The sequence below is a fragment of the Dipteris shenzhenensis genome, chromosome 15 (genome assembly GCF_047967505.1).
Source record: "Dipteris shenzhenensis isolate YYH24624 ecotype China chromosome 15, Dip_SZ_1.0, whole genome shotgun sequence".
In the NCBI taxonomy this organism is placed as follows: Eukaryota; Viridiplantae; Streptophyta; class Polypodiopsida; order Gleicheniales; family Dipteridaceae; genus Dipteris; species Dipteris shenzhenensis.
Window position 1 is genome coordinate 56,368,059 of NC_141610.1, and position 14,300 is coordinate 56,382,358.

Here is a 14,300-nt window from a genome sequence, read left to right on the forward strand (position 1 = left end):
TCCATGAAAGGAGACTTAAATATTTCATGAAAATAACATTGTCACTCGGCAATATGCACAAAATTTAACAAAACTTTTAATAAATAGAAAGAAGACATGATGCCATAAGACCAAAGAGGGATAATAGCAATTGTAGCTTTATGTATATGATTACATTGAGAGACGTTGCTCTTAGCTAGAGTCTTTATATCCAAAATGATATAGATTGAACATATGTTTACAATTTAAATTGTTGCTCTTAAAGAGCCTCAATTCGTGCCATCTGCATAATTTGACACCCCATTGTCTTATTGCTCAATGTCACGACGGTCCCTTGCCAGTTGCCATCTGCATAATTTGACCTAGGCTTGTCTTGCCAAGCCTTGCCCCTTGGGTGCATTGACTCCCCATTGTCTTATTGCTCAATGCGATAGTCCCTTGCCAGGTGCCATCTGCATTAACTCCCTGTTGTCTTGCCAAGCCTTGACCCTTGGGTGACATCCAGTGCAAAATACAGGTGCCATCTGCATTAACTCCCACAAGTTATCTTGCCAAGCCTTGCCCCTTGGGTGCATTGACTCCCCATTGTCTTATTGCTCAATGTGATAGTCCCTTGCCAGGTGCCATCTGCATTAACTCCCTATTGTCTTGGCAAGCCTTGACCCTTGGGTGACATCCAGTGCATATTTTGACTCTCATTTGACATACGAGGTGATGACTCTGATTATAATTGTCTTGGATTGGCTCCTTGCCTAGTACCCAAATAAAATCCTTCTGAATCAATGGACTTCAATACAAAGCTTTAATCATGGACATTCTTCATTTGCGCTGTCTCCTTCTACTTCCTCCATGGCGAGCATCCTTAAAAATTCGTGTATATGCAAAATAGTTTGCTGTGGTATTTTTATTTTTCCTTCTACCTCATATCCCATGTGCTTCTTTGATTTCTTTGCCCTTTGAATGCCAAGACACTATGATTGTCTCCGTCGAAACTTGAGAGACTGCTTCATCATTTGGGACCCACTCCTTCATTATACAATTAGTATATAATGTGTTGTTATCCATATTCTCCATCCTGCCCTTTGGCTCATACCATACCGCTGTAAATGTTGTAGCTCTCCCTTGGTCATCTCTTTGCACATCAACTACTTTTGCAACCCAAAACTTCACATTCTCATATTCATCATCCGATGGCTGAACCACAACAAAACAATCGACCTCTATATCTACTTGTGGCATAAACTCTCTCTTCTTCGGTCCACAATATGGACGTGGGAGTAATGATACAAAATCATTTTCAAAGACTGGAGCTGGGCGCAAATCGTTATGAACATTTGGCCAAAACATATTGCATTCTTCCTTGACATCCTTTGAGCCTCGCATTCTCTCAAGGTCCTTTATTAAATTTCGTGTCTTGTTAATTACAGTGGTAGTGTGTTCTCTCCAAGTAGGCTTCGAATCAGGATATCTCCGGAGCATTTCCTCTTTGTATGTAATAAATGCTTTTAATCCATCTATTTCACAATTAGACCTCTCATTAAATTCTTGTATAGGAGCCCATGTTGGATACCTTTCCTTGCTGGGAATTGAAGTTAAGGGACTGTAAGGTTCTGCAGGTTCCCATTTTGTATCATGAGAATACTGTTGCCATTGCATTACGGGTTTTTCATCTTTAAAAAAAAAACGAAAGTAGTGTGGATTGGTATGACCTGTCAATGCATCACCACCCGTTTGTATGAAAGGTAGAATGAAGCTCTTCCAATCATACATTCTTTCGAGCCTCTCACATATTGTACTTTCCTTACGACCACCAACTTGCCTGCCACATCTTCTTACCAAGTCATCTATTGTCTCCACATCCTTGCATTTAAGCTCCCTTGAGACTGTGCTAAAAACCTGATCGATATCCTCATGTGTATGCCCAACATACAAAAATCCACATTCGACCTCATTGAAGATTCGATGAGCAACTAGCATGGAGCAGAATGCAAACATGAGTACATTCTTATTTTCTCGCCAGCAATTATCAGCTTGTATTCTCAAAGTCGGTGGCAGGCGACCTTTTTCTGCATGTACATTGCGAATTGCCTTCATAATAGATGTTACAACTTGATTGCTATCATGTAGATGCAAGGAATCAATCCATATATCTGCAAAGAACTTAATTCCATGCACTAACACTCCACATAGATGTGTCTTTAGAAAGTGCTTTCCTTGTAATTTAGGTGGAGTGGCAACAAAATGAGGCAATGTTGTTGTATTCTGATCCATGCCATCTACAATAAGGCACATGTAGTCATCAGGATGCGAAATAGCTTGCTCCTTCCAAAATGCATATTTTTGTCTGGAATGTCGAATAAGGTCATGATGAGATTTTCGGTTTTTTTTGTATAATTCCCTTTGATTTGGACATGTTGCACTCTCAATCGCTTGCTTTAAATCATCACAGACATTGCACTTTGACATTTTTTGCCTCCTTGGGATTTTAACATATCCAAAGTTCTTCTTCCAAAGAGTATACAAAGTATGAGAAGAAGCTACGGCATCCCCTCTTTGCCTTTGCTTTTCTGCAATAGAGTCAAATACTTCGAGCTTTGTCAAGCCCATTGGAAGGTGCATTTCAGTGATCGCGTCACCGTTAGGGAGTTTGGTAGATATATGGGGTTGAGGCAAAGCATTTTCATGTATGAAGTCTTGCAAAATTGCTACTGCCCTGACAGTTGAGATTCTTGATTTGGACCTTCCTCTATTACCGTGAATGCTAAATTTGTTGCCGCCCTTTGCCTTGGTGACTAAATCCCAATATGTACCATGGGATAATCTAGTAATATTGCGATATGCCTTATTGCAAATCCTTTTTCCATTTACAAGAGGTTTTACCTTTTGTCTTGAACTTAGCCTTTTATTGCCATTCTGAAGAAAGCAAGAGAGACTTGTGAGAAGGTATTCATTTCTTTCGCTTCCCCTTCTTTGCCACACGTGTCCTCTACATTCCCTGATGTCTGCAAGATCAATGAAGCGCATACATCTTCGCTTGCAACATAGATATCCCAATGCATTTAACATGTTCTCCTCCTTCATTACTCTCTTCCTCTTTGGTTGCTTTTGTGGATCTGCCTGGATTCTCTTTCTCTTCATGCATATGTATGACCGTTTTCGTTCCTCATGCACATTGTTATCTGTATTTATGCACTTCTTCTCCTCACATTTGTTTGTAACCAAGCATCCATGATTGGTCGTTGCATCCTTGTTCATATCACAATCAAAGTTAAATACTGAATAATCCTCTGTTGATCTCATCCTCGTTTTTAACATACTCTTAGGACCATTCAATGAATTCAATATTCTACGAGAGTATTGAGAACCTTGAAACTCTTCCACTCCTGAGAGAACATCACTCATTGGGACATCTTGCATGGCTTTCACAAATCCACAACCTTGATTGACACCAGGTTTGTTAATATGCATGAACTCATCCACACTTGACAAGACATCGCTATTGAAACCTTTGCCCTTCTCACTGTGCAAGAATTCATCCACCCCAGATAAGGCTTCGCTTCTAAAATCATTTTGTTTCTTGGAACCAATGAACTCATCCACTCCAGATAAGATGTCACTTCTATAATTGAGTATATTGAAATCATCCACATTTGAAGTGATAGAGCCTGGCACATGGGCACGCTTTTTAGGTCTTTTGATATTGTAGTATACGTTGTCTTTATCATTGAAAACCACATGCCTCTTTCTCATGTTTAAAAATTGCATGCTCCATCTCATATTCTTGCCTACCTCATAGTAGGGATCACATAAGGATGTTATGTTATCAACCATACCATCATCAGTGACTTTTAGAATCCTCATCTGCGCAAATGACCATTGCTCCACTTGTTCAAATCCCAATACTTCACCTTCTGCTACAATCTTATTTGCAAATGATCTCATTTGTAAAATGTCCCCTATAGTAAAATCCAAGGTGGTGCACTTTGTATTCTTGATAATGTCTGTTGCATAAGTCTCATCTTTGTCCCATGCTATAAATGATTTGTTGGATGTATTGTAGGGCATAACATCTCCAAGTGTTTCCATATCTCCACATTTATACTTTAGCTCAACATGTGCGCTAAGAATCTTTGATACAGTAACTGCTACCTTATCTTTGCCAAGTCTTCGAAAGTGGCAAAGTGAATTGGGATCACTATCATGGATTGTAGCAAATGCAACTACTTCTCTTTTGCTACATAAAATCACATCCATCCCTGGAACAAAATCTATAGCCATCTCCTTTGTGAGAGTCCTTCGCAAGCAAGCCTGCAGTGGCAACAATTACATAAATATTAGTCTCTTTTTAATAATCTACTTATTTCTTATAATTTTTAATTAGTACTTAATTTATTAGTGGGAGAAGTTATCCGATCAAGTACTCATCAGATGGACATGCCAAGTTATCCTTTGCATGGTCAATCAAGCATTAAATACTATTTTTGCTCTAGTGTCATGCACATCTGTAAAAAAACATGAGCCTACTAGGTACGTTATCCAATCAAGCACTAATGGGATGCGGGTGCCACTTTGCATGTAAGTCAATTCCACCTAGTTGAGGTGTACAAAAAGTGTTGTGCCCATCGGATATGCTTTGCATGGTCCATCGAGCATTAAATACTATTTTTGCTCCTGTCATGCACATCCATAAAAAAAACACGCTGCTAGGTGTGTTATCCGATCAAGTACTTATGCGATGGGAATGCCACTTTGCATGTAAGTCAATTTCACCTAGTTGAAGGTGTGTGCAAAGTATTGTGCCCATCCAATATGCTTTGCATTGTGGATCAAGCATAACACACTGTTTCTGCCTTACTATCATGCACAACCATATAAAAACACGGCCATAGGTGTGTTATTCAAATAAGTACTTATCAGATGGGGGCTCCACTTTGCACACAAGTCCGTTTTAACTACGTTGAGGTGCGTGCAAAGTATTGTCACCATCGGATATGATTTGCATGGTCGATCACGCATTATACACCATTTTTTCCCTAATGATATGCACATTCGCACAAAAACACGCCATTAGGTGTGTTATCTGACCAAGTACTTATCGGATGGGTGTGTCTCATTGAGAACATTTCAATATCACCTAGGTTGAGGCATTAAAAAAGTTTTGTGCCCATTGGATATCCTTTGCATGGTCAATCGAGCATTAAATATACTATTTTTACTCTAGTGTCATGCACATCCGTCAAAAAACACGCTGCTAGGTATGTTATATGATCAAGCACTTATGGGATGGGTGTGCCACTTTGCATGTAAGTTGATTCTACCTAGTTGAAGGTGTGTGCAAAGTATTGTGCCCATCGGATATGCTTTGCATTGTCGATCAAGCATAAAACACCGTTTTTGTCTTAGTGTCATGCACATTCGTCAAAAAACGCAATCCTAGATGTGTTATTTAGACTAGTACTTATCGGATGGGGGCTCCAGTTTGCACGCAAGTCTGTTTCAACTAGGTTGAGGTGTGTGCAAAGTATTGTCACCATCGGATATGATTTGCATGGTCGATCACGCATTATACACCGTTTTTTCCCTAGTGGTATGCACATCCGCAAAAAAACACGCCCTTAGGTATGTTATCTGACCAAGTACTTATCGGATGGGTGTACCTCTTTGACAACATTTTAATACCACCTAGGTTGAGGTATAAGAAAAGTATTATGCCCATCGAATATGCTTTGCATGGTCGATCGAGCATTAAATACCATTTTTGCCTTAGTGCCATGCACATCCGTAAAAAAACACGCTGCTAGGTGTGTTATCCGATCAAGAACTTATGCGATGGGAATGCCACTTTGCATGTGAGTCAATTACACCTAGTTAAAGATGTGTGCAAAGTATCGTGCCCATCGGATATGCTTTGCATGGTTGATCGAGCATTAAATTCCATTTTTGCCTTAGTGCCATGCACATCCGTAAAAAAACACGCTGCTAGGTGTGTTATCTGATCAAGCACTTATGTGATGGGCGTGCCACTTTGCATGTAAGTCAATTACACCTAGTTGAAGGTGTGTGCAAAGTATTGTGTTCATCGGATATGCTTTGCATTGTCGATCAAGCATAACACATTGTTTTTGCCTTAGTGTCATGCACAACCATATAAAAACACGGCCATAGGTGTGATATTCAAATAAGTACTTATCAGATGGGGGATCCACTTTGCACGCAAGTTTGTTTCAACTACGTTGAGGTGCATGCAACGTATTGTCACCATCGGATATGATTTGCATGGTCGATTACGCATTATACACCATTTTTTTCCTAATGATATGCACATCCGCAAAAAAACACGCCATTAGGTGTGTTATTTGACCAAGTACTTATCGGATGGGTGTGACTCATTGAGAACATTTCAATACCACCTAGGTTGAGGCGTACAAAAAGTTTTGTGCCCATCGGATATCATTTGCATGGTCGATCGAGCATTAAATACTTTTTTTACTCTAGTGTCATGCACATCCGTCAAAAAACACGCTGCTAGGTATGTTATCCAATCAAGCACTTATGGGATGGGCGTGCCACTTTGCATGTAAGTCTATTCCACAAGTCTGAAGGTGTGTGCAAAGTATCGTGCCCATCAGATATGCTTTGCATGGTCGATCGAGCATTAAATACCATTTTTGCCTTAGTGCCATGCACATCCGTAAAAAAACACGCTGCTAGGTGTGTTATCTGATCAAGCACTTATGCGATGGGCGTGCCACTTTGCATGTAAGTTAATTACACCTAGTTGAAGGTGTGTGCAAAGTATTGTGTTCATCGGATATGCTTTGCATTGTCGATCAAGCATAACACACCGTTTTTGCCTTAGTGTCATGCACAACCATATAAAAACACGGCCATAGGTGTGTTATTCAAATAAGTACTTATCAGATGGGGGCTCCACTTTGCACGCAAGTCCATTTTAACTACATTGAGGTGCGTGCAAAGTATTGTCACCATCGGATATGATTTGCATGGTCGATCACGCATTATACACCGTTTTTTCCCTAGTGGTATGCACATCCGCAAAAAAACACGCCATTAGGTGTGTTATCTGACCAAGTACTTATCGAATGGGTGTGCCTCATTGAGAACATTTCAATACCACCTAGGTTAAGGCATACAAAAAGTTTTGTGCCCATCGGATATGCTTTGCATGGTCGATCGAGCATTAAACTATTTTTGCTCTAGTGTCATGCACATCCGTCAAAAAACACGCTGCTAGGTATGTAATCCAATCAAGCACTTATGGGATGCGCGTGCCGCTTTGCATATAAGTGTATTCCACCTAGTTGAAGGTATGTGCAAAGTATCGTGCCCATCGGATATGCTTTGCATGGTGGATCAAGCATTAAATACCATTTTTGCCTTAGTGCCATGCACATCCGTAAAAAAACATGCTGCTAGGTGTGTTATCTGACCAATTACTTATCGGATGGGTGTGTCTCATTGCGAACATTTCAATACCACCTAGGTTGAGGCGTACGAAAAGTTTTGTGCCCATCGGATATGCTTTGCATGGTCGATCGAGCATTAAATACTATTTTTGCTCGTGTCATGCACATCCGTCAAAAAACACGCTGCTAGGTATGTTATCCGATCAAGAACTTATGGGATGGGCATGCCACTTTGCATGTAAGTTGATTCCACCTAGTTGAAGGTGTGTGCAAAGTATTGTGCCCATCGGATATGCTTTGCATTATCAATCAAGCATAAAACACCGTTTTTGCCTTGGTGTCATGCACAACCATGAAAAAACACGGTCCTAGGTGTATTATTCAAACTAGTACTTATCGGATGGGGGCTCCAGTTTGCACGCAAGTCTGTTTCCACTAGGTTGAGGTGTGTGCAAAGTATTGTCACCATCGGATATGATTTGCATGGTTGATCACTCATTATAGACCGTTTTTTTCCTAGTGGTATGCACATCCGCAAAAAAACACGCCCTTAGGTATGTTATCTGACCAAGTACTTATCGGATGGGTGTGCCTCTTTAACAACATTTTAATACCACCTAGGTTGAGGTATGAGAACAGTATTATGCCCATCGGATATGCTTTGCATGGTCAATCGAGCATTAAATACCATTTTTACCTTAGTGCCATGCACATCCGTAAAAAAACACGCTCCTAGGTGTGTTATCCGATCAAGCACTTATGCGATGGGAATGCCACTTTGCATGTAAGTCAATTCCACCTAGTTGAAAGTATGTGCAAAGTATTGTGCCCATCAGATATCCTTTGCATGGTCAATCAAGTATTAAATACTATTTTTACTCTAGTGTCATGCACATCCGTCAAAAAACACACTACTAGGTATGTTATCCAATCAAGCACTTATGGGATGGGCGTGCCACTTTGCATGTAAGTTGATTCTACCTAGTTGAAGGTGTGTGCAAAGTATTGTGCCCATCGGATATGCTTTGCATTGTCGATCAAGCACAAAACATTGTTTTTGCCTTGGTGTCATGCACAACCATGAAAAAACACGGTCCTAGGTGTATTATTCAAACTAGTACTTATCGGATGGGGGCTCCAGTTTGCACGCAGGTCCGTTTCCACTAGGTTGAGGTGTGTGCAAAGTATTGTCACCATCGGATATGATTTGCATGGTTGATCACGCATTATACACCGTTTTTCCCCTAGTGGTATGCACATCCGCAAAAAAACACGCCCTTAGGTATGTTATCTGACCAAGTACTTATCGGATGGGTGTGCCTCTTTAACAACATTTTAATACGACCTAAGTTGAGGTATAGGAAAAGTATTATACCCATCGGATATGCTTTGCATGGTCGATCGAGCATTAAATACCATTTTTGCCTTAGTGCCATGCACATCCGTAAAAAAACACGCTGCTAGGTGTGTTATCGGATCAACCACTTATGCGATGGGAATGCCACTTTGCATGTAAGTCAATTCCACCTAGTTGAAGGTGTGTGCAAAGTTTCGTGCCAATCGGATATGCTTTGCATGGTCGATCGAGCATTAAATACCATTTTTGCCTTAGTGCCATGCACATCCGTAAAAAAACACACTTCTACGTGTGTTATCTGATCAAGCATTTATGCGATGGCCGTGCCACTTTTCATGTAAGTCAATTCCACCTAGTTGAAGGTTTTTGCAAGGTATTGTGCCCATCGGATATGCTTTGCATGGTCGATCGACCATTAAATACTATTTTTGCTCTAGTGTCATGCACATCCGTAAAAAAACACGCTGATAGGTATGTTATCCAATCAAGCACTTATGGGATGGGCGTGCCACTTTGCATGTAAGTCAATTCCACCTAGTTAAAGGTGTGTGCAAAGTATTGTGCCCATCGGATATGCTTTGCATGGTTGATCGAGCATTAAATACCATTTTTGCCTTAGTGCCATGCACATCCGTAAAAAAACACGATGCTGCTAGGTGTGTTATCTGATCAAGCACTTATGCGATGGGCGTGCCACTTTGCATGTAAGTTAATTCCACCTAGTTGAAGGTGTGTGCAAAGTATTGTGCCCATCGGATATGCTTTGCATTGTCGATCAAGCATAAAACACCGTTTTTGCCTTGGTGTCATGCACAACCATGAAAAAACACGGTCCTAGGTATGTTATTCAAACTAGTACTTATCGGATGGGGGATCCAGTTTGCACGCAAGTCTATTACAACTAGGTTGAGGTGTGTGCAAAGTATTATCACCATCGGATATGATTTGCATGGTCGATCACACATTATACACCGTTTTTTCCCTAGTGGTATGCACATCCGCAAAAAAACACGCCCTTAGGTATGTTATCTGACCAAGTACTTATCCGATGGGTGTGCCTCTTGGACAACATTTTAATACGACCTAAGTTGAGGTATAGGTAAAGTATTATGCCCATTGGATATGCTTTGCATGGTCGATCGAGCATTAAATACCATTTTTGCCTTAGTGCCATGCACATCCGTAAAAAAACACGCTGCTAGGTGTGTTATCGGATCAAGCACTTATGCGATGGGAATGCCACTTTGCATGTAAGTCAATTCCACCTAGTTGAAGGTGTGTGCAAAGTATCGTGCCCATCGGATATGCTTTGCATGGTCGATCGAGCATTAAATTCCATTTTTACCTTAGTGCCATGCACATCCGTAAAAAAACACGCTGCTAGGTGTGTTATCTGATCAAGCACTTATGCGATGGGCGTGCCACTTTGCATGTAAGTCAATTCCATCTAGTTGAAGGTGTGTGCAAAGTATCGTGCCCATCGGATATGCTTTGCATTGTTGATCAAGCATAACACACTGTTTTTGCCTTAGTGTCATGCACAACCATATAAAAACACTGCCATAGGTGTGTTATTCAAATAAATACTTATCAGATGGGGCCTCCACTTTGCATGCAAGTCCGTTTTAACTAATTTGAGGTGCGTGCAAAGTATTGTCACCATCGGATATGATTTGCATGGTCGATCACGCATTATACATCATTTTTCCCCTAATGATATGCACATTCGCAAAAAAACACGCCATTAGGTGTTATCTGACCAAGTACTTATCGGATGGGTGTGCCTCATTGAGAACATTTCAATACCACCTAGGTTGAGGCATACGAAAAGTTTTGTGCCCATCAGATATCCTTTGCATGGTCGATCAAGCATTAAATTCTATTTTTACTCTAGTGTCATGCACATCCGTCAAAACACGCTGCTAGGTATGTTATCCGATCAAGCACTTATGGGATGGGCGTGCCACTTTGCATGTAAGTTGATTCTACCTAGTTGAAGGTGTGTGCAAAGTATTGTGCCTATCAGATATGCTTTGCATTGTCGATCAAGCATAAAACACCGTTTTTGTCTTAGTGTCATGCACATTCGTAAAAAAACGCAGTCCTAGATGTGTTATTCAAACTAGTACTTATCGGATGGGGGATCTAAATTGCACGCAAGTCCTTTTCAACTAGGTTGAGGTGTGTGCAAAGTATTGTCACCTTCGGATATGATTTGCATGGTTGATCAAGCATAACACATCGTTTTTGCCTTAGTGTCATGCACAACCATATAAAAACACGGCCATAGGTGTGTTATTCAAATAAGTACTTATCAGATGGGGGCTCCACTTTGCACGCAAGTCTGTTTTAACTACATTGAGGTGCATGCAAAGTATTGTCACCATCGGATATGATTTGCATGGTCGATCACGCATTATACACCGTTTTTTCCCTAGTGGTATGCACATCCGCAAAAAAACACGCCCTTGGGTATGTTATCTGACCAAGTACTTATCGGATGGGTGTGCCTCTTTGACAACATTTTAATAACAACTAGGTTGAGGTATAGGAAAAGTATTATGCCCATCGGATATGCTTTGCATGGTCAATCGAGCATTAAATACCATTTTTGCCTTAGTGCCATGCACATCCGTAAAAAAACACGCTGCTAGGTGTGTTATCCGATCAAGCACTTATGCGATGGGAATGCCACTTTGCATGTAAGTCAATTCCACCTAGTTAAAGGTGTGTTCAAAGTATCGTGCCCATCGGATATGCTTTGCATGGTCGATCGAGCATTAAATTCCATTTTTGCCTTAGTGCCATGCACATCCGTAAAAAAACACGCTGCTAGGTGTGTTATCTGATCAAGCACTTATGCGATGGGCGTGCCACTTTGCATGTAAGTCAATTCCACGTAGTTGAAGGTGTGTGCAAAGTATCGTGCCCATCAGATATGCTTTGCATTGTCGATCAAGCATAACACACTGTTTTTGCCTTAGTGTCATGCACAACCATATAAAAACACGGCCATAGGTGTGTTATTCAAATAAATATTTATCATATGGGGACTCCACTTTGCACGCAACTCCGTTTTAACTACGTTGAGGTGCGTGCAAAGTATTGTCACCATCGGATATGATTTGCATGGTCGATCACGCATTATACATCATTTTTTCCCTAATGACATGCACATTCGCAAAAAAACACGCCATTAGGTGTGTTATCTGACCAAGTACTTATCGGATGGGTGTGCCTCATTGAGAACATTTCAATACCACCTAGGTTGAGGCGTACGAAAAGTTTTGTGCCCATCGGATATCCTTTGCATGGTCGATCGAGCATTAAATACTATTTTTACTCTAGTGTCATGCACATCCGTCAAAAAACACGTTGCTAGGTATGGTATAGGATCAAGCACTTATGGGATGGGCATGCCACTTTGCATGTAAGTCGATTCTACCTAGTTGAAGGTGTGTGCAAAGTATTGTGCCCATCGGATATGCTTTGCATTGTCGATCAAGCATAAAACACCATTGTTGCCTTAGTGTCATGCACAATCATCAAAAAACACGATCATAGGTGTATTTTTCAAACAAGTACTTATCGGATGGGGATGCCACTTTGCACACAAGTCAATACTGCCTAGGTTGAGGAACGTGTAAAGTCTTGTGTCCATTGGATATGCTTTGCATAGTCTATCTCACATGATACACCATTTTGTTGCTAGTGTTATGCACAATCATCATAAAATACATAGGAGGTGTGTTATCCGAACAAGTACTTATGAGATGGGTGCACCACTTTGTATGCAAGTCAATAAGACCTAGGTTGAGAAGTGTACAAAGTTTTGTGCCCATTGGAGAAATGTAGATGCGATAATATTAGAAAATTCTCGGTATATGTATATGTGTGTGTGTGTGTGGCAAACAATTTTGGCACAAAGTAAACACCTAGTGCACAAATTATGCACTTCATACCTTGAGTAAATAAGCTTGTTGATGAGGATAAATATGCCTTTGAATAAAAGCACAGTTGTTGTATGACCACAATAGGATCGCTTTGACACCTGTGATTTTACCCATATGTAAGTTTACAAATAGTATAAAAAATCATGTATAATAATATATTAATAGTTTGCAAATGTGTATAGCAAGTGAGTAATGGGAAGTGGAAGTGGGAATGAGGAGGGAGGAGTGGAATAGGATAGGGAAGTAATAAGGGTGTATGATAATAAGTATAAAAAATAGTATAATAATATATTAATAGTTTTTAAATGGCAAGTGAGTAATGTGGAAGTGAGAGTGGGGAGGGAAGAATGGAATGGGAGAGGGGAAGGTAATAGGGGAGTAGGCTAATAAGGGAGTGAAATGAGTGAGGAAGTTAATAGGGGATGAAAAAGAGGAGGGTGAGATGGGGAAATATGGGATTTTGGGAAATGGGAGGAGTATGGGACGTGGTGGAAATGTGGGATGGGAGTGGTGGCAATGGGGAGGAAGAAGAAATGGATGGATGGGAGGAGGGCTAATGGATGAGGGATGGGGGTTCAATAGGAGAGGGGGAGTAATGGGAGCCAATGGGAGAGGAGATAAATGAAAAGCCAATAGGAGAGAGGGGAGGAATGGAAAGCCAATAGGAGAGGAGGAGGAAAACCTAAATTTTCTTATATATAGTCTTCCTTCTTCATTCATTCTCCCCTCATTTCATTCACTGAAGCAAGAAAGCAAGAAAGCAAGGACGATCAAGAGAGCAAGGAAGGAAGAGCAAGAAAGCAAGAAAGAGCAAACTTACAAACTTTTTCCAGGTACTTGCAAACTTTTTTTTCTAGTTTCTTTTTTAAAATTTGAAGAGAGAGGAACTAGAGAGAGAAAGGTTCAGGGGAGGGGAGGGAGGGGAGGGAGGAGGAAGGGAGGGGAGGAAGAGGGTGGGAGGGGAGGGAGGAGGAAGGGAGGGGAGGAAGGGGCGAAGAGGGAGGTGGGTGGGAGGGAAGGGGGTGGGAGGGGAGGCTGGCGCGGCAGGTGGGAGGGAAGCGGGTGGGAAGGGGGGCTGGCGGCTGAGAGGGGGGTGGGGAGGGCGGCTGAGAGGGGGGGGAGCGGCTGAGAGAGGGGGCGGGGGGGCGCGGCTGAGGGGGGGAGGGGCGGGGAGCGGTTGAGGGGGGGAGGGGGGGGTGCGGCTGAGGGGGGGAGGGGCGAGGAGCGGTTGAGGGGGGGCGGGGAGTGGCTGAGGGGGGGAGAGGGGGGCGCGGCTGAGGGGGGGAGGGGGGGGGAGGGTGAAGAGGGGGGGGGGCTGGCGGCCGCGGCCGCCAGCCCAGGGAGGGGGAGGGTTTGCGAAGGGGGGGGAGGGTGAAGAGGGGGGGGGCTGGCGGGTAGCGAAGGGGGGGGGAGGGTGGGGGCGCGGCTGAGGGGGGGAGGGGCAGGGAGCAGCTGAGGGGGGGAGGGGGGGGAGGGTGAAGAGGAGGGGGGCTGGCGGCCACGGCCGCCAGCCCAGGGAGGGGGAGGGGTTGCGAAGGGGGGGGAGGGTGAAGAGTGGTTGCGAAGGGGGAGGGGTTGCGAAGG